We start from the raw sequence: 25,717 nt of genomic DNA, 5'->3' as shown, positions 1-25,717 counted from the left end.
TCACTAAATAGGCAATCACGGAGGTGGCGCCGCGCAGGCAGGAAATGAATGTGTATTTTAGGAAACCTCTGCAGAAAATGTTGGCCGAAATCCTCCAACATAACGAGGCCATAACCAGTAAAAGAGATAAAAACCAGTGCCTGTGGGCTGGCTGGGCTCCGTCTGACCCAGAGGTCTCCAACGCTTTAGCTCTCCATGCAGGGGTGTGATCACTCCCACTAGAACTGATCGGATTATGAGTTAAACAGATAAAGGATGAGCCGTCACTGACGTTTGTCAGGAAAAGCCTGAAAAAGTGTCGTGCGTTGATTGTGTTTGTCCCTGATTGAAGTTTAATGTGGAACAGATGCGTCGTTGAGTTGAGTTGACAGCTACTTTAACGTGTATTGATAAGGCGTTAAATTTGGTCCGAAACTAACTTTCAAAGAAAGTCAGCGAAGGAATCTTTGCTGTCTGCATGAACAAAAGAATTGTTATTCATCACGTGCAGTCGACGACATCAACTACAAATGGGGCTTAATTACTTTGGCTAAAATATTAATCTATCAAATACAGACTCAATATCTGCCTTGAACAGACATTTAAGTGCAAACAATTTAATGACTGTATCTCAACAGAAGGCAAATTTGCATACTGTAATATACATTATTACTTAGCAACTATTAATTGGCGTCTCTCCAGAGCAGACAGATTCATCAGTGTGGGCGGTCTGCTGGATGGAGCTCATTTAAATCTGCGAGAGACTCATCAAATTTGGCAGGAACACATAATTCTCTAAATGGTTATTGATCTCCCTGAAGCTGTATCAGCAAGAAAATACCTTTCATTTCATGGTGGTGATGCTGATAAAGTTTTTTATATTGTCTCTGGAGCTGCTGACACAAGGCAGAAGCAAATCTAAGTGTGGAGCGTGAAGCTGTGCGCTACAATAAATGAGCGCCAAGAACAATCCTTGATTTCCTTGAAATCTCTGAAAAGTTGACAAACGGCAAGAATAAGTTCGACTCGCACCATCGTGTCGGCGCTCTGAGGAATGATGGGACACCTTTTCATATGTGCTTCATGCGTGAAGGTGCGTTCCCTCAACTGTTGCCTCCTGCTCTGATAGCGTAGAGTATTAAACACGGCTCGTCGGATCCTCAGGTTTGTGTTGTGAATATAAGTCGGTTTAATTCCTGTGCAGAAGAAAAACAAAGATTAAGATCACCTTTTGTTTAGCTTTAGAAGACTACAACATCTTAGGCTGTGATGCAAATTCAATCAGATTAACTGAATGTTGGGGTACAAACAGAAAGTTTGTCTCCTAAATGGCATCGTGTCTCACAAGGTGAATTTTGGGGGAACAGAATGCTTGAATTTGGTCTTTATTGGACAGCCTGTCGTCCAAATGTGTCCTTAACCAAGTTTATTCCTGCAACATTCACCCAAGGAGGGAGGTTTACTGCGTGTGGGTAAGCGAGGTACAGTTATTATTGAGGAGATCCTTCCTGAGAAGGAAAGGCCAGACCCTGCAATGGTTTAATCAATAGAGGAATGTTCTCCGTAATGAAGTATGTCAGCTTCTTAACAGGACTAAAACCTTTGCGGAGTCAATGAGGAGGGGAGGGTTAAACCTGAGTCCCATCTGAATAATCACAGCGCTTTATTGACTGGCTGCGAGAGGAGGAGAATGCCAGCGCGGTCAATCACACAAATGCAGGTTCGCGGGCTCCCAGTCAAGCTCCCACCTCTGCAAACACACAAAACACCCTGAGCAAGAAGTCACATACTCTTGATAAACAGACTTGAATTCATGTAGTGTGTGTTTTATTTTTTTTTAAATCTTCTGGCTGGTCAAAGGGTTTTCCACCACTTCAACACCACTTGCACACATTCATGCTGAGCTGCCGACTGGGAGAGATTCTGCTCTTCCTATTTACAGGAAAAAGGAGGAACGCTTCATGGGAGAGGTTTAGTGTGAACGTATCTATATGATCCACAGATTTCCAACCCTGTCTTTCAAGCATCCTGATCGCATGGGTCATTGAGACGTTGGCCTCACAAACACGGACGTTACCCTCGTACAATTCCAGCTGCATCGACATAAACTGGGAGAACTGTCGCTCCTTCATAAAGGCCACATGCTGGCTCAGGAGCAAACCTCCAACACGGCTGCCAGAGCGGCTGCTACGTGCCATCAAAGCTTTAATCTTTAATCCAGGAGCGTATATTCCCCTAAACAAACATACAGCGAATAATAACAGCAGCTCATCTGCATATGAAAACACCAGCTCTCACTTCCCCTGCATGCATCACACACACACACACACACACACACACACACACACGCATGGTTCTCTGCTCAGAAAGGCTGGTCATCACTCCATCTTCACTCATCTTTCACCGGCTTCACTTCTCCCTCCGCCGCTCATTGATCCCGTTCTCATTGGACTCATCGCTCTGTATTCTCTGCAGACAAAGAGCAACCGCAGGATGACAATCACATTAGAGCGTGCAATCTATTTATGGTTTTGCCTCATATTTCAGCTCAACCCTCACGTGCGTGCACGCGTCCACGCGCACCTTGCTCCCTCTCCTTTCTTTCCTGCCTGGCGATAATTTAAACGCGGGGATTTTAGTGGTAATGGGTTTTTAATGAAAAATGAATTATTTACTCCGGCTGGAGGACAGGAGAGAGAAACTGAGGCCGTATCAAAGCTGTGATCATGTTAAATTGATTCGAGTTTACTTGAGATACAGAGACGACTTCATCGCAGGAAACGCAACCAAAACTGATTTTTGACATCGGTCTTGGATCCATTTTTGAAGGAGCTGAGCAGGAGTCAGGCAGATGATTGATGGTGTCAGTATGACGTACAGCCAGGAGACGTCACCCTGTGTTCAACTCAGACTGGCCCATCATGTCAAGATGATCTCAGTCATTAACAACAATTAAGACATTTAGGCAGTTTTCTGGCAGAGGGGGGGTGTTTGCTCGAGCTTTGAAATGCAGATTCACTTCTGCAGAGCACGATCACCATGATCACCACCACCATGTTACAGCTTTCTGTAGATCAGGTCCACCAGTGGCATTTTCATGGTTTTTAGGTGGAGCTTTTTCTGCCGTGGACCTGACCCGATCAACCTTCTCCTCGGCTATTTGAGCTCTCGTCGGCGTTCCCCCAGGAAAAACAATGTCTTACCGTTGGATTTTACACCAGATTTTTCTGTCCGATCCTGTCTTCATCGTCCACAAAGCTACCAGGAGGGTCCCTCTGATCAGTCCAAATAAAAGTCACTAAACCATCTTTAGAGGAATCTGGCTGGATGTAGGTGTGTTTTCAATGAAACCGATCTAAAAATGACGTATCTAAGTAATGATCGCATGTTCATACGAGCACTTTCTCTGCCTCATACTGTAAATTCTGGAGATAAAGTAGTAACTAATGGTCGGGATGACACTTGATGAAATGGTTCAGAGAAGACTTATTCAGTGATGTCTGATGTCTTTGGGTGGGCTTGAGTGAGGCCATTGTTGTCCAGAGGCATCATCATTAAGAACGACACCCGATTGCTCAGTTTGTCACATCCATGACCACAGAAGTCCTGGAATTTTAATGATATAATGGGACAAGCTAGATTCTTTCCGTTCCTTCTATTAGTCAGGAATCGCGGCGGGACATAAATGGCAACATGGGCATGTGCACTTTTGTGAACACCATTGTAATTTTTCATTAATAAATGGCGGAAGGTTGTTTGTGGTGGTCTCTGCTTTCATCGAGATCCTGGAGTCCATCCAGGCTGCTGTAGCATCCTTCTCCTCAGCTGCTAGTGTTAGGGTTAGTGCTTGTGGCTGTGTGTAATGGGGAGACCATCAGTTCCCTGCAGAAATGCCATGCGATGATGGCAATAGTATGAGCAGAGAGTAATGAGGGAATTGATCTCCACTCAGCAGAAATCGCTTGACATTTCAACCAAAAGCCTTCAGCATCTAACCTCCCCCTCCTCACCCCCACACTTCTCCTTCCCATTTAAATACCTCTCTTCCTTTCTCATCCTTTCTTTGACCTTTTAACACTTAGATTCACTCTGCCTTCCCTTCATTCCTTCAACATTTCCACACTTTATCTCATTACACTGAAACTTTAATCACTTTTCCTCCAAATGCTTTTTGTGTTAATTTCTCTGTCTCGGCTCAAACCTGTGCTGCTTCCCTGTTCAGCCTCTTTCTGTCACACACAAATCTGGGCATTCACACACACACACACACACACACACACACACACACACACCTCAAGCCTCTGGTCCCATGGGTCAGCCCATATTAGCTTACTTGTTAATACTTGGGTGGCTAAGAATCAATACTTAATCAACAAGTAATGGGATTCCTCACTCATCTCATATGATCTTTCAATAAAGACTTGAATCTGTCTGGCCCCGACGTCCACGCTGCCCCTCCTCCCCGACTGGGGCATTGCCACAGGCAGGGGAGGGTGAGAATGTGAGAGTGAGAGAGGCGGCGCCGTTTCGTTCTCACCAGGCAGTTGGAGGAGGAAATGAACACGCTGGAGGTGCGACTCAAATATCTGAGACTTCTGCATGTGTCTTTCCTCGGAAAAAAAAGTGCAAGAACGTTCACCTGTTCACAAGTGTGATGGGAAACGTGGTTCATAATTCCAAGTTCTTATACTTAACATTAGAATTGCAGCAGCGACGGAATACCTTCTGTTGCTGCCAATCAAAACATCTGCGTGATTAAATGTTCTAGCTGTGTCCTGGCAGACTGATCATGAGAAGAAAAGATGTCACTATTTCCACTGACAGCATGGCCAACAGTATAGGGTGTTCCTTCAGAAACATATAGAGTGTTTAACAGGCCCCACTTTCTCTCTCACGTGATGCTACAGCTAGCATTTTTGTGGTTTTAATCTTACACAGGCCAATGAGTAGTTCACAGAGCATCAGAGTAAAAGATGCTTGCACTTGACTGACGGGTGACCAGAGAACCACCGTCTGTCCCCAGCATGGTTAATATCCACCTGCATGGGGTTTGTCCTGACACAGGTAGTAATTGTGACATGCAAACTTCCCACTGGAGCTGCTGCTGCACATCAGGCCTCAGACTTTGCAAGAAAACTGCTACTCAAGCACAACTAACCCAGCAGTCTGCAAAGCTCCACATCATTGTTTAGTTCATCATCATCAAGACTCACTTGGAGCCTCAATCAAGGTCGTGCAAGTTCTCAAAACACTACTTGATGGCTGATAAATCAGACTGAGTAATTTAGTGTTTTATGATGATACCGTTTAATTAGTCCTGCATGGAAACACGTCAGGCTGCAGCTCATGCTACGGGATTTCTCCTCCTTTCATGCTTTTCCTCATGTTGCCGTGAGATCCAGGAGAGTTTTCTGATTGAGTTTTTCTGCTTAAGCTCGTCAGCTCAGTGTAAAAAATGTAAATGAACTGTAAAGGGGGAGAAAAAAAAATCAGGAGCTGTGTCGCCGTATTAAGCCGAGCAGCCTGCGACATGGGCGAAGTGTGATAAATCCCAGCAGAGTCGCATGCTAAACAGCTTCAACCTGGCTGCAACCAGCCAGTTCCCTGTAAACAGGCTTTGTGTCACCATTGTCATATCTCAGCACCATTAATAAACATGAGAGTCTGAGGCCTTTAAGATGCTTTATTATCTCTCTCTCTCTTTCTGTCCCTCCTCCTTTCTCACACTTTAGCGCCATTTAATATCTCCTCTTTCTCACTATTTTCTCCCTCCTTTATTTCTTCCACATTTATCGGTAGGCTGTCCTCTTTCCTGAATAAATAAAGCCAATTGTGAAGCTTTTATTTCCTGATCACTGCACAACTTCAGCAACTTCTCCCATGTGTGTTTTCTTGAATGTCTGAAATCCAAAGAAAGATTTGCAAAATCAGGTACAAAAAAGTGTGTGTGTCTGTGTGTTTGTCTGTGCGTACATAAATGCATCCATACATGCGAGGCTGCATTTGTTTACATCCACTCCGCCACAGTCTGTTACATAACTCTGAACACCGTCAGGAAGAGACGCTCGCTGTTGCAGAGCTGTCTCTTTCACACTCTCACACACACACACACACACACACACACACCCTGTCAGGCAGAGTGATTTATACCAGCTGTGCTTCCTTATCTTTCCTTCCCCTTTCCTCCACCCTTTCTTACTGTCCGTTGCCTGTGGACGCTGCGGTCAGGTGCAGGCATCTGTGGTTCTGCCGGTCGTTTCTTTGTCCACATTTGAAACAGCTCTGTGTGTGTGTGTGTGCGCGTGCCTGTGTGTGTGTGTGTGTGATAGCCTCGTAACCTACCCTGTCGCTGTTCTGTTATGATCTCTTTGTCTTAGTGATTTACGGTGACCTGTGACAGAACCAGACGTGTACTCCAATACACATACACACACACACGTACACACACACACACACAGGCACACTGTCCTTACAGTAATGATGCAGTTGTAAACCCTACTATACATGACCTCTTGTACTTTTCGCCTCATATTTCTTATTTTCTGTTTTTTTCTGCACTCAGGCCTCCCTCTCCCTCTCTCTCTCTCTCTCTCAATCTAAAATTTAACATGTTTAAAATCTCAGAAAGACAAAATTACCTCGGTGCTATGAAAATTTAATATAAGTTTCCATCATTTATGATAATGTAGGTAATATATACTTTTTTTTTTACTCAGAAGGAATGTTGGGTTACGCTAAATTAAAATCTCAGTCTGTGTTTAATGTGAACACAATCAAATATGTGATTCATCTCTGACAAACAGATGATTGAGGAATGGTTTCAATAAATCTGATAAAGAGCTGCTTTAATATGTCCTTCCTCTGATATTTCCTCGCCTCCCTCGTCTCTTCTGTGCGACGAGTCCTCACTGTTGTGACACGCTGCAGTTAGTGGCAGAGCCGTCGTTGCACCAGCAGTTATATATAATCTGTAGAGCCACTTGATCTGCCTCCTTTGCCTCACGTCTCTGCTCGCGTCTAATGCTTATGTTATGGAGAGGCTCTGCACATTCCGAGGTTACAGCGTGTGCCGGCTACACGCGTGTTCCTCCATGAATGATTGATGCTTGTTTGCATGCACAGAAAGTGACGACCCCCAGACACGCTGTACATTTTGACAGCTGCTGAAATCGACCGCTTTCCTGTTGAATGGCATCTTTTCCAGTTGGATCACAATTAAGCCGTCATGTTTTACATCACTGGTGTTGATTCAAACCTGGGGATTAGGCTCCTAATGCAAAAGAAGATATGAAGTAAAGTATTGATTGAGAGTACAAATACAGCAGCAGTGTTTTTTTTTTAGAAAGAGATACTTTTTCATTCATGCTGCATGTGCTTGTAATACAGCTGGAAAAGTCTCCCCTTTTCATAAACTGCGTGCAAAGGCAATGTTCTGCTGGGAAAAGCTTACCTTTCTCCCACAAAAAGAAATAAAATCTATTTGCATTTGTTCTTTGTCATTTATGGATTTTTTGAGTAATCGGGTCATTTTTTTCAGCTAAAAAAATATTTTCCAAAACTTTTAAAATGTCTTCAAAAACAGCCAATATTGGTAAACACAGCTTCAAGTTGGACCCCCCCCCCCACCCCCCCCCCCCACGTAGATCAATGCAGAGCTTTGAGAGTGCAGAGGCAAACAAAAGGAACTTGTACAATAAATACCTAAATTTGCAGCATGATTCAGATCAGCGACAGAAGGAACGTTCACGCTTTCTTCTTTTAAAAACTCACCTTCAGCGGGATGAACTCGCTGTTTCGAATTGTGACATGAAATCAGAGCTGCAGGCAGTCTGCCTCGGCTTTACGCCGCGTAGCCGTAACCCTGCGCTCCTCCCTGGGTCTACCTTCCTATCACTGCTCCTGATCTGTGCACTGTTTGTATACCATCTGTTATAATCAGCCATGAATATTGTAGCGCCCCCACGCTTTCACCCACTTTTAGACCCCACGGAGGTTGACATGCGTGAGAGAAGTCATGTGTGCCAGAGATGCACTCTGTTCATGTTTACAGTTGGCCCATTGATTTATAATTAACGCAGAGGTTGCTGCTCTAGTGCACACGCACAGCTGGCCTGCTCCGCTCTCTCAGGTCACAGTAGTGTGTGTGTGTGTGTATGTGCACGTGAGTGTGTGTTTGCCATTTATGTCACTGTCCGAGCAGTTAAAAGAATGTGATTTATGGAGTGGGGCCAGTTGTGCACAGTGCAACCATGGTAACCTGTTTAAAGACCGCAGACTCATTGACTTTATATTCTTCTACTTGAGTTCATCTTTACTTTGTAAAAATTCCCGTCTGTGTAGGCATGAATGGAAAGGTATGAAAGGGCTCTTTCTCTTTGGTTGGCTCTTTTCGTGTCTCACTGTTGGGCTGCCCAGAAACAGGTAGAATAAGAAATAAACGACAACTAAAATACTCGATGCAACAGGAACTAAACCCAGATACCCAAATAAGGAGAACTGCGAGTTTGATTTTCCCGGTGAGTCATCCGGTTGCAGCATTCTGGATTTGGCGCGAGCTATCAGTGACAGACAGAACAAGATAGCAGTAAAGGGATTAGTAAGAATCATGGATCCAAATGCACGGTGGACGTCTGTGTCAGCGTTTGCAGATGAGGGAACGGAAACTATTTTCAGCCAACCTGGACTCGATGAGGTGTGATCAAACTCACAACAGTGGAGGAGCGAATACCGTCTCAAAGGGGTCAGAGGAAAGTAGAGGAAGGGTTTCAGACTCGGGCGCAATTTATAAAGGGAGAACTACGTCAGTGAAAGGGAGCCCGCGTGGTCCCCTGCAGCAGTAGCGTGATAAACTGCGCTTAGCGGTATCAAAATAACCCTCTTGTTGCCTCTCGATATGCCCGTTTAGCCGCCTGGTATAACAACTTCATCCTCAGCCCCCCAGCCTCACCTCTCCACTCCACACTCCACCACTTGGCCTCACCTCATCGTGTCTGGCCTACTTCTTCCTCTCTGTTAATCTCTCCGCTCTGCAACTTTCCCCCGTTCCACTTTCTCTGGCCTGTCATCGCAGCCGCTGATCTCATCTCAGAAGGTCAACGCCAAACTCTTGCTTTTTCACAAGCGAAGGGGCCCTCTCCCTTTTATTTGTCTCTGCGATGATCTGGCTGTGTGAGGTGACAGCCCGGATTAGGTGGACTCATTCAGTGGAGAAGCGGGGGTCATCCATCGGGGGAGGGGGGTGGATTCTCACAGGCTGATCTGTCACGGTCAGCCAAAACACATTTGAAGGGACTTTTGATCCACAACAACACTATCTACAGGCTGCTCATGTACAGCACGTGTGCACGGGCATTCACACCCTGGCATGCATCTCCACAGACGTATCATAATTGAACCCCTCAGATATCTGTGCAGATGTTGATTTGGCAGATTTTGAGGATGAAGGCAGCAGCAGGAGCACAGCAGGTCTAAAAACAAGCGTCTTCCTGAGAGCAGCCGAGCAAAGAGAACATGTTTAACTGTGTTTAGTCCTGTGGATGCGCTCTTCCTTCCTTCTCGGAGAGAAATAATTATGTACTTTCTTTGATCGTCCCCCTCTCCTCCACCGCCACGTATACATATCTGTGATGTATATGTTAAATATGTTCTGGAGAACACTTTGAGTTGTTGAACATGTGAGCCTTGGCTCATCAAAGGCGTACTCAGCCTATGCGGAACCACAAATGTGTCCTTATGCAGCTTTGCGTGGTTCTTTTATGGTATTGTGTGTTCATGATATCAAAAATAAGACGTATTTAGCATGCATCATTTCAAAGCTCGCCATGGCCGTCTGCAGATGTGTGTATGAGCGTAAATCTTTGTGAAGTCCAGCAGGACCGCTGCATTAAGAGCCGCTCTTCTTTACAACAGTTGGTACAGCAGCCACGCAAAAAACCTCTCCTGTGTTTACACGATGTGTTGCATATTTTAAGCTTGTCCGTGTACGCCTTTGTGTCTGCATGCGCGTGCGTGTGTTTGTGTATGTGTGTGCATGTGGCTTGAGGCTTAAAAGGGCCCTGGTGTACTTAAAGGTTCATTACAGGTCTCAGGCTAATCCACAGTGATAGCTAAAGTGCTCTGTGTGGACCACAGGAGACTGTGTGTGTGTGTGTGTGTGTGTGTGTATGTGTGTGTGTGTGTGTGTGTGTGGATGGGCAGCCCATGGAAGGCAACCTACAATGCGGCCACCGTGCACATTACACAGCATAAATTTTGCATTGGGTCTCAACTCTCTCAGTCTTTAAAAGTACAAATGAATGAGTGAATAGAGGAAAGAGGCAGTAAAAAGAGCAAGAGTTCATGGGAGGATGCTGTGGGGGGGGGGGGGGGTGGACAGAAGGAATGAGTAAAATAAGAGAACAGGTTTACATAGAAATACGGAAGAAACAAGTGAAAAGAGAGTCTGAGAGGACGGGAATCAGCTGTTAAAAGATAAAGTTGGGGAGGGGGGTGGAGGTGCTGCTGGTGGGGTGGGGGGGTCAGGAGTTTGTTTGCTGCTGTTTATTATGCAGATCCCCCTGCTGCTTTCTCTCCCTTCTGCTCCTATTATTTGAAGTAATGTGCGCCTAACGTCCCTGTAAACACACGGGCATAATTCACGTGTTTACATATATCCTATTTACATTTTCTTGTAGGGGCCGTTTCCATTTGTTTTTGCTGTAATCCTGCACTGACAAGATGGTTCTGATTAGAAAATCAGGAAACAGAGGGACCGCAAACTGAGCCGAGAAATCATCTGATAATCGTGACTTTTAATCACAGCTTATTAAAGCCAATAATTATACAGCAAACCTGGATATACAATAAACCAAAAAATGGTGAATTCTAAAAAAAATGAAAACAAACTCCTCATGAAACAGAAATACTGGGATCAAAAAGAGGAAGGAAATATACAGAGGGCGGAGCGAATGGGCCACACAGGTGCAGCACATCACAGGTGAGACATATGATGTAATCACAGAAGTGCTTGTATTAGCCATTAAGCCATTAGCCATTAAGTCCTCACGCTCTGGTGAAGTTTTATCATTCCCTGCCCAAATTTACTATCTGCCAGCTAAGTTTGTCAGAAGTTTACTTGTGCTGCACGTTTTTTTTAAGCATATATCAGACATGAGTTTTGTCCTGGGGCGGCGAGGTATCCCACAATGCATTTCACAGCGGCATGAGGTTTATGTACGTAGGTTAAAACATAGATGTCCATGTATGAACTCCAGAGTTTGGTTCTGAACAGCTTGTTAGCATTTGTTTGATATTTTCAGAAGCTTTATTTACTATATTTTCAACCTCACTGGAATAATAAGGTGTCATGTATAGGTCAATATATGTAATGTATCTCAATGTATCTGACTGCCTGAAATAATCACTGATGCGTGTAAGTGTGCATGTATATGCTGGACTACGTAAAGGGACATGCAGACACCGCATGCATGCAAGCATGGGTGTGTTCAGCAGTCGGGTTGTGCAGGCTGCAGCACTGCCAGAGACCTATTTAAATTCTTAACTAGCTGTCCATGATTTATTAATCTGTGTTTGAAATAACAATTACCGTGTCAGAAGGGATCAGGCCAAAGCCTTAATTGCAATGGAAAACACACTTAATGTGGAACTTTGCCCTGACCAAAGTACATGCATGGCATCCCCAACAGGCCCCTCTTTCTGCATCCGTGACTGTGCATTATACAGCCCAGCGTACGTCAATCTGAGCATGAATGTCAATGCTGCCCCGGCATCAACTTGTGTGACTAATATATGTTGCCATATGTGCATTATTCAGTGGTTCCATTCGAGTGTGAACGATAGCCTCCTCGTTCAAACACGCTGTCTGCTTCGGATTTTTCTTCTTTGGTTTAAATATGTAAAATGTATCTTTTTAACCCTCCGTATCTATTAAATGTAACCCTTTAAAGCCTGCGTTCAACACAGCACGTGAGCGATTATCACAGTATGCAGATGACTTAATTCTGTTTTCAAAAGTAGTTTCGGCACACTGGTGATGAAAAGGCTGCAACTGACCACACGCTTGTGAAAGCCCTCTTTCCTTTGATCAGGCCAACCTTGTGGGGACTGAATAAGATCCTTCTGTGAATGCGCATGGACATCTGCAGTTCTTGAATGTGACCATAACTTTGGTTTTATAAAAAAGAAAAGGCTGATATGGAGACTTTTTATGCAAATCATTCAGAGAGTACACCACTGCTGAGCTGCTTTATTCTTTGTGAATGATAAGACACTTGTTTAAATGGTAAAACATGCAGTTTATTCAATATTTCTGGTTCTGGTTAAGTCTGATTTTTTATTTTTTCTAGGTGGGACGTGGCAGTACAGTGACTACCACACTGAATAAGCACACGCAGCTTCTGGAAACTATGAACTGGAACTTTTAGTTTTGACGAGTAAACAATCACTATAAAAATGGTTTATTAGTTTGTTTAATGTTTTTCACTGAAAGAAACTTTTGCTTGTTCTGTGATGTCTCACAAAACAGCAGCTGCTGTTAGCGACACTGGCCCTGGCGAGAAAAGCACCTGGCTCTTGCTAAATAAAGAGCCCGGGAGTGATGATTATGATGACGTTAGCACAGAATAGATGTGTTTTGTCTCGAAAAATGTTTAACATTATTGCAATTATGATGACCTAAGACTAGAAAGATGTAGCTCTGGAACAACCTGCAGGTTTCTCGTCAGAATTTTGCTTAATCTGCCATGATTTCCTGATGTTAACATGATCACCACATGTTACACAAAGTTCTTGCCATGCCGTTTACAGCCAGACTTCCTCATAATGTCGTTTTTATGAGGACTGGCCGCGATCATTTATCAGCCATTTAACAACTCCTTCCTTGTGCAGCCTTGGAGCATGGTTGCTAATGGCATCTGTAATGAGGCTGACCCTTAGGCCTTATCTAATTTGAAGAGATTGTTAAGTGGCTAACTGATTATAAAGGTAATCTTTAAAAGCCACGTAAAAACCTGAAGAAAGTTGGTGGAAGGGATGTGAGAGCAGGGGGTAGAGAGTCGCGGGGCTTTTAAAGAGTTGGAGGAGAGAAGCTGCGGTGACTTTTCAATGACTTGCTTATGATGTGTCACAGGTTCGTATCATCCTACCTCTGTCAACGAGGACGCAGAGAGGAATGTTTCCACTTGCAAAGAGTGCGTCTCTGTGGCTGCTTGCTTTTTCTGTCACTCACCCAGTTCAGCACACACACACCCAGGAATGCTCAAATACCCCCTTTCCTTTTCTCATAACTCTCTTTTCTGTTTCTCTGTCTTTATTTCTGAAGGAATTCTCCATCCATCTAATTCCCCTCCTGGTTCTTTTATATTGAGGCTGGGCCCCGCTCATATTCCATGTCAAAGGCTTTCCATTTTATTGAACATCAAATCCTCTGTGTCTCGCCTGGCGCTCTCTTCTCCCTGCTCGGCACCATGCATATTCAGGAGCCGACGGCCGTGCTATAAGGCTGACTAGCCCTCCAAAATCCGCGATTGGAGGCATTAGCGTTGCAATAACACTACATGAATAGCCTGCCTGCTCTATATTTAGGTGTTAAGTCGACCGTGCTGCAGCAAAGATTGGGGCTGCTCGATGGAAGCGTGTGGGGAAAAGCAGACAGACGCTCTTCTTGCTCCCGAAATTCTCTCTGTTTTTTCTCTTTTTATTCTTTATTCTCTGTTACAGAAGGCCTCTCCTCTCGGCTCTGGAGGCAGCGCTTAGTGTCCAAAAGTTACTGCAAAGCTTGGAATGTTTTGCTGTAAGGAGCCACCCCACTGTGACACTTTGCATACTGATTTGAGCTCTGCTGCCGACTTGAAGGGAGGAAGGAGAAGAAAGACCTGACTGCTGTGAATTGGGCCCTAATGTGCTTGACTCACTCTGTCAAAAATAAAAGCCGCCGTAGTGATAAGTAAAAAAATAAAAAACAGCGCTTTTCTCGACTGCTTTATTCACTTTAGTCATTTATTCTACATTTGCGTTTGGGGTGTTGCTCCAAAACAACCCAGGTTTTGTATTTCTTAAAGAATATTTGTACAGAATGAAACATTTGTTGTTCTCTCGAATCTCTTAATAAACTCAAACCCACCAGATGGAGAGACTTTTCCTCTTTTTCCCACCTGAAAATGAAACTCTGAACAGGAGAACGAATGAAAAAGAAAGTGAAACCCTCGGCCGTTCCACTCTCTCTACAATCGTGTTGAAGTCTAAATCAAAGTTTCATTACACAAGTTGTTTGGTGGTGCACTGCAGAAAGGATGGAGAGAGAAAGATGGAAGGATAAACTGAATCAAGGTTATTTAAGAAAAGGACAAGAAAGTAGAAGATGAGTGCAAAAGTGTACAGGACATGTTTTTTAAGAGGTTTTTTTAAGGAAACTGCAGCTAACTCTCTCTCTCTTCTTTCTCTCTCCATTTCTCTCTCTCTCTCTCTCTGTCCTTTTCCCTTTTTCTCTGTCGTGAGGTTAAGATGGCATCCAGCAACCTGGCATGCCTTTTTAATTCTGCTGAGTAAATAATGCATCCGCCACATTCCATAATTTATGTAAGTGGACATGCAATCAGTTCAGATTAGCGTGCACGGCACCCCCGTGTGCATGTGCGTTTGTATGTGCAGTTAAGGACAGCTAGAACATGACAGGTCACTGACTTCATCCCAGCTCCTTCCTGTGGTCTCTCTTGGCCCTTTCTGCTGTTTTTTTAGTTAAGAGGCTCTCAGCTGCGTCCCTTCATCCTTTCAGTTTGGACTCTTATTGAAGGACCTTTCCCAGTGTCAGAGTCAGGCAGAAATCAGGCCCCACAGCACTACAAACATGGGGAAAGGCCATTTAATTAAAGAGTGCCAGCTTTCAGTTTGTCACATTTTGTAAATTACCAAGAATTGTCTTTAATTCTGAATGGACGCCTTCTTTAAGATGACCGTGTCTTACGTAGGAGGACTTGCTATGACTCTCCAAGACATATTTATGATGTGAAATTATATTTGGAACTCTCCGAAAGGCACACACAGGAAGTTAAAAGCAGGTTCGACGTGCGGCCAAATCAGTGTTTATGTAATGCAGTTTTCTAACACTGATGAGCAAATTGCATCAGAATAAGAATCTCGGCTACGCGTCGCAATTACCCCAAGAAAACGCTTGAACGAGGATTTATCCAGTCGAGGCTTCTCGTAAAACCTGTCAGCCGTCCAGCAAACATCAGAGACTTTCACACTTCAAGCCACTGAAACGGTTCCAAAGCAGCACCACCCACTTCATGTCCACTTTTATTCCCAACATCAGCTCCAACTGCTCCTCTCTCGCCATCTCCGGCTCCAGGGTCATTCCACAGATCGCTCTCCACCAGGCATTTGATTTAATCCAGACCAAATGCTAATAGGGGCTGTTTGCTTGCTGGCCATCTGCCTGGGCTTTCGGTCAACTGTGGCAAGCTGTGCTGAGCCGTGCGGTGCCGGGCTTCTCTGCCAACGTCTCGGCTGCCCAGAGACCACTTCACAACCAGAGGACACTTCATGGCCAATCGTCGCCAATCAGCACTTACTGTGAACAGACTCTGCGGTGGGTAATGCGATCAAATTGATCTTTTTATGAATTATAGGGCAGCTGGTCCACACTCTCACTCTCACACCACTAAAATCCATATCAGAGGGTTTCAAAAACGGAGCAATTGGCCGCTGAAGCAGTTCAGTCTTAGCATTTTCTTTTAAGCTGCGAGCTCTGTAACACTGTGTAGGCAGCAGGAGACCATCACAGAACAATATCACAGGTTCATTTTACAGCAGCTTAATAAAGCAATCAAGCTTTCAGTGTTTCAGGGCTTCAGCTGTAAGAACTACCCGCGGTCGTGCGTATTTACCAACTACGACTTTGCAGCTTATACGCATAAAAAGGTGTATTTGAAATAACAGTTTAAAAATAACTTGACAAGGGACCTGCGAGGTTGGGGAAATGTTGCTTTAGGTGAGCGAAATAGGCACTTTGTTGTCTCTACCAGTTGCTTGTGTTGTTGTCTTGTTTGAATATTAGTTTGCTAATATTATATATTGTATTAGCAAAATTACCCACAGCCTCCGCGTCTGCTCCGGGGGCTTCAGGCTCTGGTCTTCAGAAGAATTGTTATTGATGCCTTATAAATAAAATCCAATCGAGCTGAACCTGCTGGATAGATGTGGAGGGAGAATCTATTAAGTGTTTGGGACAGAGGAGCAGATCCAATTTGCAGTGACTGGAGTATTATTTTGATATAGATATTACATATTAGATTACATTTGTATTTTATTTAATTGGTTTGGTCTCAGTCATCTGATGACTGTAGATGCACCTTTATCTTAAAATCTGATCAAAACTCTTTGTGTCAAATACATGAAATGCTTTAATGGAAGAGTGTGACGACATTTAGAAACTTTTTTATTTCCATTTCAACAAAATAATTCATGAAATATTCAGATTTCCTTCACACCTGCATGTCAGTTGGCCCCCTATGCCACATTTGCACATGCAGGAAGTGTCCTTTATCTGAAAATACTTTTTTTGTATTTATTCGTCAGCTTTTTCTCCGACCTGGCGGCACAGACGACGGCGCCGGCCACGCCGCCATCCGCTCGGCAACGTTTTACTTAAAAAAGTGTTTTTGCTCTGAAAATAGATCTCCAACTGGTCTTGTTTCATTCAATATGCAGAACTCTCTGAGCCTGTCCTCAGAGAGATGGAGAACTGTGCATCTTTTGTGTTTGTTATGTTGGGTGGGTGTGTGGGGGTGTGTGGAAGCGATTCACCAGACTTCCATGCTCACATTGGCCCGTCTTTCTTTTTTTTTTCCCTCCCTGAGATCTGTCTCTCAACCTTGTCCTCATTATCCATTCTTATCCAGCGTAATGGTGCAGGGGTTGTTAAATATCCTCAGCCCCAGAACCAAATTTAGAAGATGCGGCCTTTCTCTGGGAACGAATCTAATGACTGCTGGTAGCTCTCATCGCGCTGGCACTGGGATTCAGTCTCCCTGGCTGTTTCGGGTCCTGACCCAGAGGATAGTTAAAGAAGAGCTTCTTTTAAGACACATAATCATGATACACGTGTGGGCATGTAGCTTTATTTGTATGTCCTGCATGCTCGTGTGCCGTCCCACACTGGCTCTTCCTGCCTTCATGTGTGGGAGTGGAGGCGCTGACACTGGACTTATGGGGGCACCCCCAGCACAAATAACGCTGCATTAATTGCTGTGAAACAAAATCTCCAGCATGTGAGGACATCATTAACAAAGAACCGGCTTGCATTTATAATTGATATTGAACGCCGGTCATGCAGGCGTTGGGCGGCCATACTGCCCGAGGCGTTGCTGTGCACCGGCGCTGCCCAGACGCCCACTCCAGCTCCAGGCGACCTCTGACCCCAAGAACGACCAGTTTGCAAAAGCAGGTGTGCTACAGGGACCAAAATCCTGCATGCTGCACCGTGGCTGGGTCAGGCCAGATTTGTTTATGCTCCCCTACCAATTGTGTGTTTTAACTCTATTAGCTATTCTGCTAATTACCAGACATGCAGTTCGACCTCTGAATGTTAACAGCGGCCCGCGACTCTGATTTATAAATATTTATCGGATGTTTTAATTCGCGCTCATTGTTTTTTTGCTCACTTCTATGGAGACGAGTTAGGGATCGTTTCCTGTTTGACGTCGATCAAACGCAGCTTTTTGCAAAAGATTAAAGGAACAGAATTTTAGACAGATGAAGTGCACAAACACCAGAGTGTGTGTGTGCACGTCACGGTTGATCATTCATGGTCGGGCTGCGACACCTTCAATAACTCTGTGGAACTCATTACTCAGGGCACCTTTGGGAAATTCATTTTCATATATCTACACAGTCTCAATTACGCCATTTAATTGATATATTTATTTGCTTAATGGGTTGTTTTATTCTTCACCAGCACATAAAACGTGAAACATTTGTGCAGGAGTGCTGCACTTTCTCTTCTGCTCTCTCACCATTTTGCAGGCCACATTTTATTGAAGTACGACTGACTTGTCCTGCCTGCGCTTCAATTACATCATAAAAGAAGGTGAGCTGATATTTTGTTAGCATAGTGACAGAATTATCATATTTTGCTACGCTTTCCCCCCAGGGTTTAAAAGCATTTTACACTGCGTTGTTGACAGAAAGCAGCAGATTTTTGAGCCAGCACAATGCAGCGGGGTCAGAGGTCGTAGCGCTGAGTGAATGAGAGGAATCACAAGTGGCACGTGCATGCCTTCGCATTAAATAGGAAATTCATTTTGCATTTTTGATTAGCGGTGAACTCTAAGCTGCGCAGATCTAGATTTACTGTGTAAAACCCCCAAAAACACACACGCACACCAACCCGAGCCATCAGAGTATTTGTGTTGCAGGGTTGTAATTAGTGATCCAACCGACCAACCAACCAGATGAGAAACCAAAGTTTCAGCCTGGATGACACTTGTTGGGTTCTCACCAGAGTTTCCAGCAGAAATGTCCTGAGAACAGTGAAGGTTTAAAGCAGCGATGGGTGTCCTGTAAGGGTCTCAATCCAGCAGGGTCTGTGTCTCCAAATCTGGTCTTTAACAGACCAGACCAGACTAGCAGCTTCCTCTCTCTTCTCTGTGTCTCTGTGTCAGGAAGTAGCTTGGTGCAATTAAGCGCTGCTAGCTCTGCACATTAAGTGTTGCAGAGTAACCCCCGGACATGTTTCCTTTTCTGCCAGTGCCAGAGCCTCCTCTACAGCAGCCAAGACCCGCTCAGCAGTCTTTTATCCACAACATGTTTCACCCACCACTATTGATTCTTTATTGACCTAAAGAGTCCTCCATTGCCACCGCCCCTCTTCCTCCCCACCATCCAGATCGCTTCAGCCCCTCTCCAAGGTGAAAAGGAAGCCTGAGCTTGACATTGATTTCTTCACAGACTTTTCTCCTCTCCCATACTGTATTTCTGTTTTGGGCATTGACCTCTCTTTTACTCTTTTTTCTGTCTCTCTTTCTCTCTCTCTCTTTTCTTCTCTGTCTTTCAAAGCTCTCTCAACGTATCGTGGACATCTCGGAAGCTTCTAGACTGCAGGAACTGTGGTAAATATTGACCCCCAATCGTTTATCTACTCTCAGCTCGTTCAGGTGTCCGCGGTCGTTTGCTTTAAAGTCACATTTTATGCAAAAAATGTTTGCGATGGCTCTTTTCTTCTGGTGTTTATTCCAAACAGACTTCAAGCTGAGGTGGAACCGCAGAAAACGCTGGCCCACAAGAACCCACAAGAACAGCGGAGAAGGATCTAAAGAATCATAAAAGCAGCTCGTTCCAGCTCCTGTTCTACACAGTCCTACATGTCTGATGATCGAGGTCCTTGAAAACAGAAGTGAAACTGGAGCTTTTTGGCTTCACGCAGTTAAATCTTCCCCTGGATGATCTGCGTCTGCCTCGTGTCGTCTTTATGTCAGAGCCGGATGGCTGGAGCTTGACTATCAAGGCAACAATTCCGAGATTATGACAAAGGAATAATCAAAATTTACTGGTATTGTCAAGCCAATTATAGCTCTGCTTCCTGCCTCGATGGGGATTTCTGGAATATAATTACAGAAACAACACATAAACAATAATAAGTCAACCCCCTGGAAGGCTGCCCCTCCCCCGTCCGGCCCCTTTGTACAACACAAGAATCCAAATCTTTCAAATGGAGAAATAAACAAAACAAACAAAAATATGCCGGATGAAAGAAGCCGGGAGACAATAAAGGAAAAGTGTCCCTGGTGGATTGTCCCATCCCTCCTCTTTGCTGTATGTTTTCCTCCTCTTATTATTTTATTTCTTTGTTTCGTGGCCATTCATTCCATTTTCTCCGTCTTATTGTTGTTATTGTTTGTGTCTAGTGGATCTGAGTAATTCTTAAATGGTTTCGACTCTCGCTTTGATCTCATTTAGAAAGTGAAAGAAGCCAAAGCTTTGGAAGTTATTTTGATTAGACTTTATTAACTTCTGTCTGCGTTCTTAATACCGTCTCTGAAGAATTCACTGAAAAACAAGTGATACTGGGAGAGAGGGGGGAAGAAAAGAGGAGGGGGGAGTGAGGAAAGGGGGGGACAGAGGAAAGACGGGGAGAGAGAAGGAGGAGGAGAAAAAGGGGGGTAGAGGAACGAAGGGAGGAGAGGACCCAACAATGACAATACAGGTTTAATTCACTGTATTCAAAACAATTAGCAGGATGAGCTGTGACCTTTGACCTTGAAAGTTTCCTTCACTGATATAAACTTCATGATATAGTTTCAGTTTAAATAAAGAGCAACATCATCAAATATGGTCTAAAACAGTCTGGTTCTGGCTGCTGTAGGAGCCCGGCAGGAAAAGGAAAGGAAGGAAGACACGGAGGATCGTGTCTTTTGAGGGTGTGCTGGGGTTCCGGTCATCGGACAAGGTTGTGACCTCTTTCCAGAGCTGCTCTCACCTGACTCATGATCTCTGAATGTGACATCATGGCTGCTGTTGATGAGACTCACCTCAGAGAGGAAGACTCCGGTCAGAGATCGATCTTCACCAGTGACTCTCAGAGCAGACAAAGAACATTAAAAACATCCTCTAAATGACCCTGGCAGGGAAACATCAGAGTCTCCTCTCTAAGGTGGCGTGTGTTGAAAGTAAGTTTCCTTGAGGAGAATTTTAAAATATGAAGTGCTTTTCTTCTGCCCAGCAGATGAGGTGTATTTGTGTATCTTTATTAAAGTATCACACTGAGCTTTTGTGTTGATAGAATGGAAGAAAAGCTGCCTCTGAAAATTACGTCTGCTGCCTTATTTTCCAAAACCCTGTTATTGATATGCAAAAGGCTGCAGATAAACGTCCGCAACAACCTGAACTGGCAGAAAGTCTTTGCGTGATTTGTTTCTCCAATGCTTTGGAACTCTGATCCTCCTTTTTTCAATCAGCCAACAATATGTTTTTTCATGTATACAAGAAGGAAGTGAGTTACCACATGTAGATTTTAAAAGGAAACAAAAGAAGACGTGAGAGCAACAGAGCGATGTTCTGCACCTCTTCTCAAGCTTTGAGTCGCATTTTGAAAAAGGAGAGTTTTGAGCAGGTGAGAAACACTTCTTAGCGTGTTAGCGTGCAGCTCTCTCTTGTTTTGGTCTTTTATTTAGCAGGTTTGGTTGAAACATATTTTTTACAGATCCAGTCACTCTGGGCCGCTGTCTTCCACATTTAAATGGTCTCCAGAACACAGTGTAGATTCCAGCTGCAGGCTTGCGCCGCGCTGATGTAAAGCTGATGCAAACATCTGCTATCGCCGACAGGAAGCTGCGGCACGCTCGTGCGTATCACTGCTCAACCCTTTCTTTTTCTCTCTAAACTCGAATGCAACCAAATTTGACCGATGTCGAAATCATCCAGTTGCCGTTGGATTTTCTCTGTGGGAATTAAAGACAGGAGAGATTAAACGTCGTTGAGTTATTTTCCTGAACAGTGAGCCGAGGCAGCGGCAGCGGCGGCAGCGGCAGCGGCAGCGGCGCAGATCTCCCCTTGTTTAATTGCGACGGGTCTTTGCTCCTCAGTGGATATTTATGAGGGTCTAAATGGCCGGGGCTCCCATTAAAGCGCCTTATTTGAACTAGATAATGTGATTACGATAAAATCAATTAATGCCCGGCAATAATGGCGACTGCAGGCCCATTGTCATTTTGATGGCATTTGCGTTTGGTCTGGTAATGTATGTCCTATGGTGATAATTAAGACGGTGGCTTCAGAGGCAGACGTGCTGAATGGGAGTGCAGGCATTACACCCGGACCTTTTACCGATTAGCATCTCCGCTCCGTCTCTCCAGCCACCGGCTTCAAGTGGGGCTTTTGAAGGAGCCCAGATTGATTCTGCATCCCAGCGCTGCAGCGCTTGATGAAGGCTTCTCTTCGTCTTGATGTTTGTAATATTTACAGTTGGGAAGGGAGAGCTTCCAGCGTAGAGAGAGCGTTAGAAACTCAAGGGAGAGGTTCTACAAGGCTCCGAGTTATAGTTTTAGGTGTGGGAGACGTCTTCAGCACAGGCTCATCCGGGTCCTTTGCTTTTTAAAAAAGGCCCAGAAGATGGAAATGTGAACGGTTGGAAAACGGAACAAGGGAATAAAGAAGCAAAAGTTGAGCTTAAAATTTAACATTTTCCCCCATTTTTAAAGGGAATTTTAGTTTTAGTTTGGCTGAATAAACATTCTGAGTGCAAGTTACCTGGTGCTGAGGGGATTGCTTTACTGGGGTAACTGAGGGTGATGGAGCAGCTCTCACACAAATGTTGGTCAAATTTCATTTAAATGCTTTTTAGTAACTTTTAATGGAGTTCATCAATCTGCCATTAAACGCTCAACTAAACTCTGGAATCCAATAAACACAAAAGTGTTTTCACACAGACAAGAAGATAAAGGGTCTGAAAATCGCATGTAATCAAAAGTTCACTTTAGATGCTGCCAAACACCTGCTGGAGCCAACCAGCGCGTTTGTGTGTGTGTGTGTGTGTGTGTGTGTGTGTGTGTGTGTGTGTGTGTGTGTCTGAATGGAGGGGGCTCTTGTGTGAGCACCTCAAGCATCTTTGGTCTGTTTTCACAGCAGAACACACAGATAAAACAGCAATTTGTGGTGGTTGTGATTTTAGTTTATTCTCTAATAATCATATTTGCACCTTTGATTTGATCTTCTCATCACCACAGTTTAGCTGAAAAGGGCCCAACCGAACCAAATATGGGAGAAAAGATAAAGCATAAATCAATGGCCATAGTAAAGAGAGTCTAGAAGGTCTTTTTATTTAAATCCTTCTAAAATGTGATGTTCTTGGAAGCAGGTTGGTGCTGAATCGCTCTGAATCTCTTAAGATTTTCTCTGTGTCCGCTTCACAATCACTCTGCCCAAACGTCCACGGCTCAAAACATCACATCAGTGGTCGTTTTCATCTCTGCAGAGCAACATTGTCGTGCTGGTTCAGTGTCTCCGCCAGTCTTAATGAATATCTCCGCACTTCTTCAGATTGATCTGAGCTGTCCCCAGGGGGGGCTCTGTGGGGCAGGTTGAGTGAGAATAGACTCGCGGAGGGAAAAAAAAGCTAATGACGAGACAAACAGAGGGAAGAAAGTTTGATTGACAACTGCAGGCTGCAATTAGTGTGTTTTCTCAAAGCATCTGTGTAATGCTGCTGCTGCCGTGTGTGTGTGTGTATGCGTGTGTGTTAATTTAAAGTGATACTGTGTGTGTGCAGTGATCTGGATCCATGATCTGCCGGTTCTGATCCGACACACAGGGACGGTGCCGAGTGTGAGGCGCCACTGCCAGATGGCTTTCTGTACACCCAACACTAAAGAGACACAAACACAGACAAACACGCACGCACGCACCTGACCGCACCAGCAGTCTGATGGAATGGTCTTGATTCTGTCAACCTGCCAAACTCTCATCACGCTGTGAAACCAGTGTAAAATTAATTACTCTTTGTTGATTTGAAGGCTGTGAAATCATGTTGAATTTTCAGCGTTAATAGTAGCGGATCAGGCACGGCTGAGAGAAACATGACATCGGCGCACGCTGTTAACTGTGTTGTCGTGTTATTTCAGTACCCGCACAGCCTAAATGTCTTCGAACTGTTGAAACTTCCAAAATGAAACATATTTAGGTTGGCAGTTACTTTTCTTCATGACGGATTTTAGTATTTATCCCTCTATATGTGAACGTTTAGACGTTTGTCTGTACTTTTGTTGGGGTTCTGTCACTCTCCTTCTGCTCTGTTGTGCCTCCTTCTCCTCATCGGATGGGTCTAATGTCATTTCTGTGCCATTTGTTGGTTCATGTAATGTTAACTTGTCATCCCAGGCTGGGGATGGTGACGGCAGCATTCATATATGATAACTGGACCAAAACAGCCTTGAACAGCCGAGCTCCCTCTGTTCGTTCCTCATTAATTTGCAGTATTAGTACCTCTAACATATGAAAATACAGGGAGTTGATTAGCGCGCATTTACATATTTTAATAAAGATTCCAGGGTTATTAACAACCTGAACTTCACGTTACTCAGCCCTCTCCTCTGCCGTAACTCTTCAGGTGTAAGCGAGCGGCTTGGGTTTAAGTCGGTGCTTCTGACCCCGACGACATCCCTGACGTTGTGTCTTCATTGGAGCAGGAGGTATTATCAGTGGAGATGTCGGAGGAAGGTTTAAGGGGGGGGGGGGGGGGGTACATGTGCTGCTCCCTTGTGCTTGGCTTTAAATGTGAATCACAGGCGAGATCATACGTACGTGCAGGACTCCTGAGCTGCAGACACATGCAGCAGGTCCGCAGCAGCAAATGAACACAGCCCCTTGATATAATTCTCATCAAAGTTCAATCAATTTTCCCTTCCTTTGCCTGCAGCAGTGTATCAAAAGGGTTATTCATCAGTCTTCACTTTCTCTAGTCTCCCCCTCACCCCCCCTGCAGCTCCTCCTTCATACTGAGGCAGGAGACCTCGGGGGGGAGGAGGAAGAGTTGAAAGTTTAGAACCTAGAAAAGAGTCTTGCGAGAGATGAAGCCTTGCACGGTGGAGGCTACGATCCAGACCTGGTGCTGTGGCCAGGACTGATGATGTCTCCGGGAGTGCGTCTGCACCCACACAGTCAGAGGCAGAGCGTGTCGACGCCGCTGGGAGCCGAGCCGGCCGAGCGGTCAAGGAGGCTGCTAATAGGATAGATTGGTTGGTTTCCAGGGATGAGAGACGGATCAGAGGTCACCTTTGGCTGGGTTGGAACCTCGATCGGGAGCACGGCCCTCCCGCCATCACACACGTGACCCGGTCCAGCTGGGGGAGTGGGTGAGACGGTTAAACGTTCTGGCAGCTGGGTCAGGAGGTCGTCGTCGTCTGACCCTGCCTGTGAAGCCGGAGTTAACAGCAGCACTCACGGTGATGAATGACCGCCTGGCGCAGGGAGCCGCTAGCCTCTCCACTGGCCGTGCACGTACGGTGAAAGCATGTGCTCGCCGGCCATCCAGTTGGTGTTACCTAGACAATGGCTGCCGTGGAAACTGTTTCTGTCCACTTCTTTCTTCAGAACCTTTTAAACTAAAATAAAATGGACGTCCAAAGTATTCTTAGCATAAATTCTACGTACAGGCTTTCTTTTATAAATGGAACAGTGAGAGGGGTGTGTTGTGTTTCTGGGCGTGCGTGTGATTAAATTAATAAAGGATATTTGCAGACACGCAGCAGATGCACCGTGTTTATGGCGTTTATTCCGTCATCTGTGGCCAGTGGAATGAAGACAACCTGCTGCATTGCCTCCGATCTGTCGGGACTCAGATGGAAATAGGAGTCCGACGGTGTTTGTCAGCGAGCCCAGATAGGCTCGCTGACCTTCTGTACCTCCTTCCATCCTTCCTTCCTGTGTTCCGGTCACTCCATCCCACTCGTTCTTCTAAACCAAAAAAGCAATAGCAGGCGCGGTAATACCTCAGTTGGTCCCTGCTGCGTGTGGTGTTGCTGAGGTTGGCCACTCAGGGGCCCGACGGTGAGCCATGGAAATAGATAGAGTGGACTGATAGAAGAGAGGGAAGGCGAATCAGATGGGGAGTCCCAGGGTGACTGCATTGTGTCCATCTGCCGACTCACATCGTGACTTCATTTAGATTTATATCAGCTGCTAAATTAGAATAATCACTTCTAGAGCACTCCACACTTTATCTCATTTCTTCTTGTTTCCACTATTTCAA

At 44.9% G+C, this 25,717-nt stretch overlaps 1 long non-coding RNA gene across 2 annotated transcripts in view; it reads left to right on the top strand.

Annotated features, from left to right (window-relative positions):
* LOC130533579 (uncharacterized) overlaps window positions 1-19,751 on the top strand; it is a 60,736-nt gene extending 40,985 nt beyond the window's left edge. For both annotated transcript variants that reach the window (XR_008952618.1, XR_008952617.1), the window contains exons 4-5: window positions 19,033-19,085; window positions 19,217-19,751. This is a non-coding gene — a long non-coding RNA (uncharacterized LOC130533579). The remainder of the gene's footprint in view (window positions 1-19,032; window positions 19,086-19,216) is intronic.
* Window positions 19,752-25,717: the final 5,966 nt, after the last annotated feature.

This window comes from Takifugu flavidus, chromosome 11 (assembly GCF_003711565.1).
Source record: "Takifugu flavidus isolate HTHZ2018 chromosome 11, ASM371156v2, whole genome shotgun sequence".
Classification (NCBI taxonomy): domain Eukaryota; kingdom Metazoa; phylum Chordata; class Actinopteri; order Tetraodontiformes; family Tetraodontidae; genus Takifugu; species Takifugu flavidus.
The sequence above is the reverse complement of the archived record's forward strand: the minus strand, read 5'-3'. Positions and strand labels throughout refer to the sequence as shown.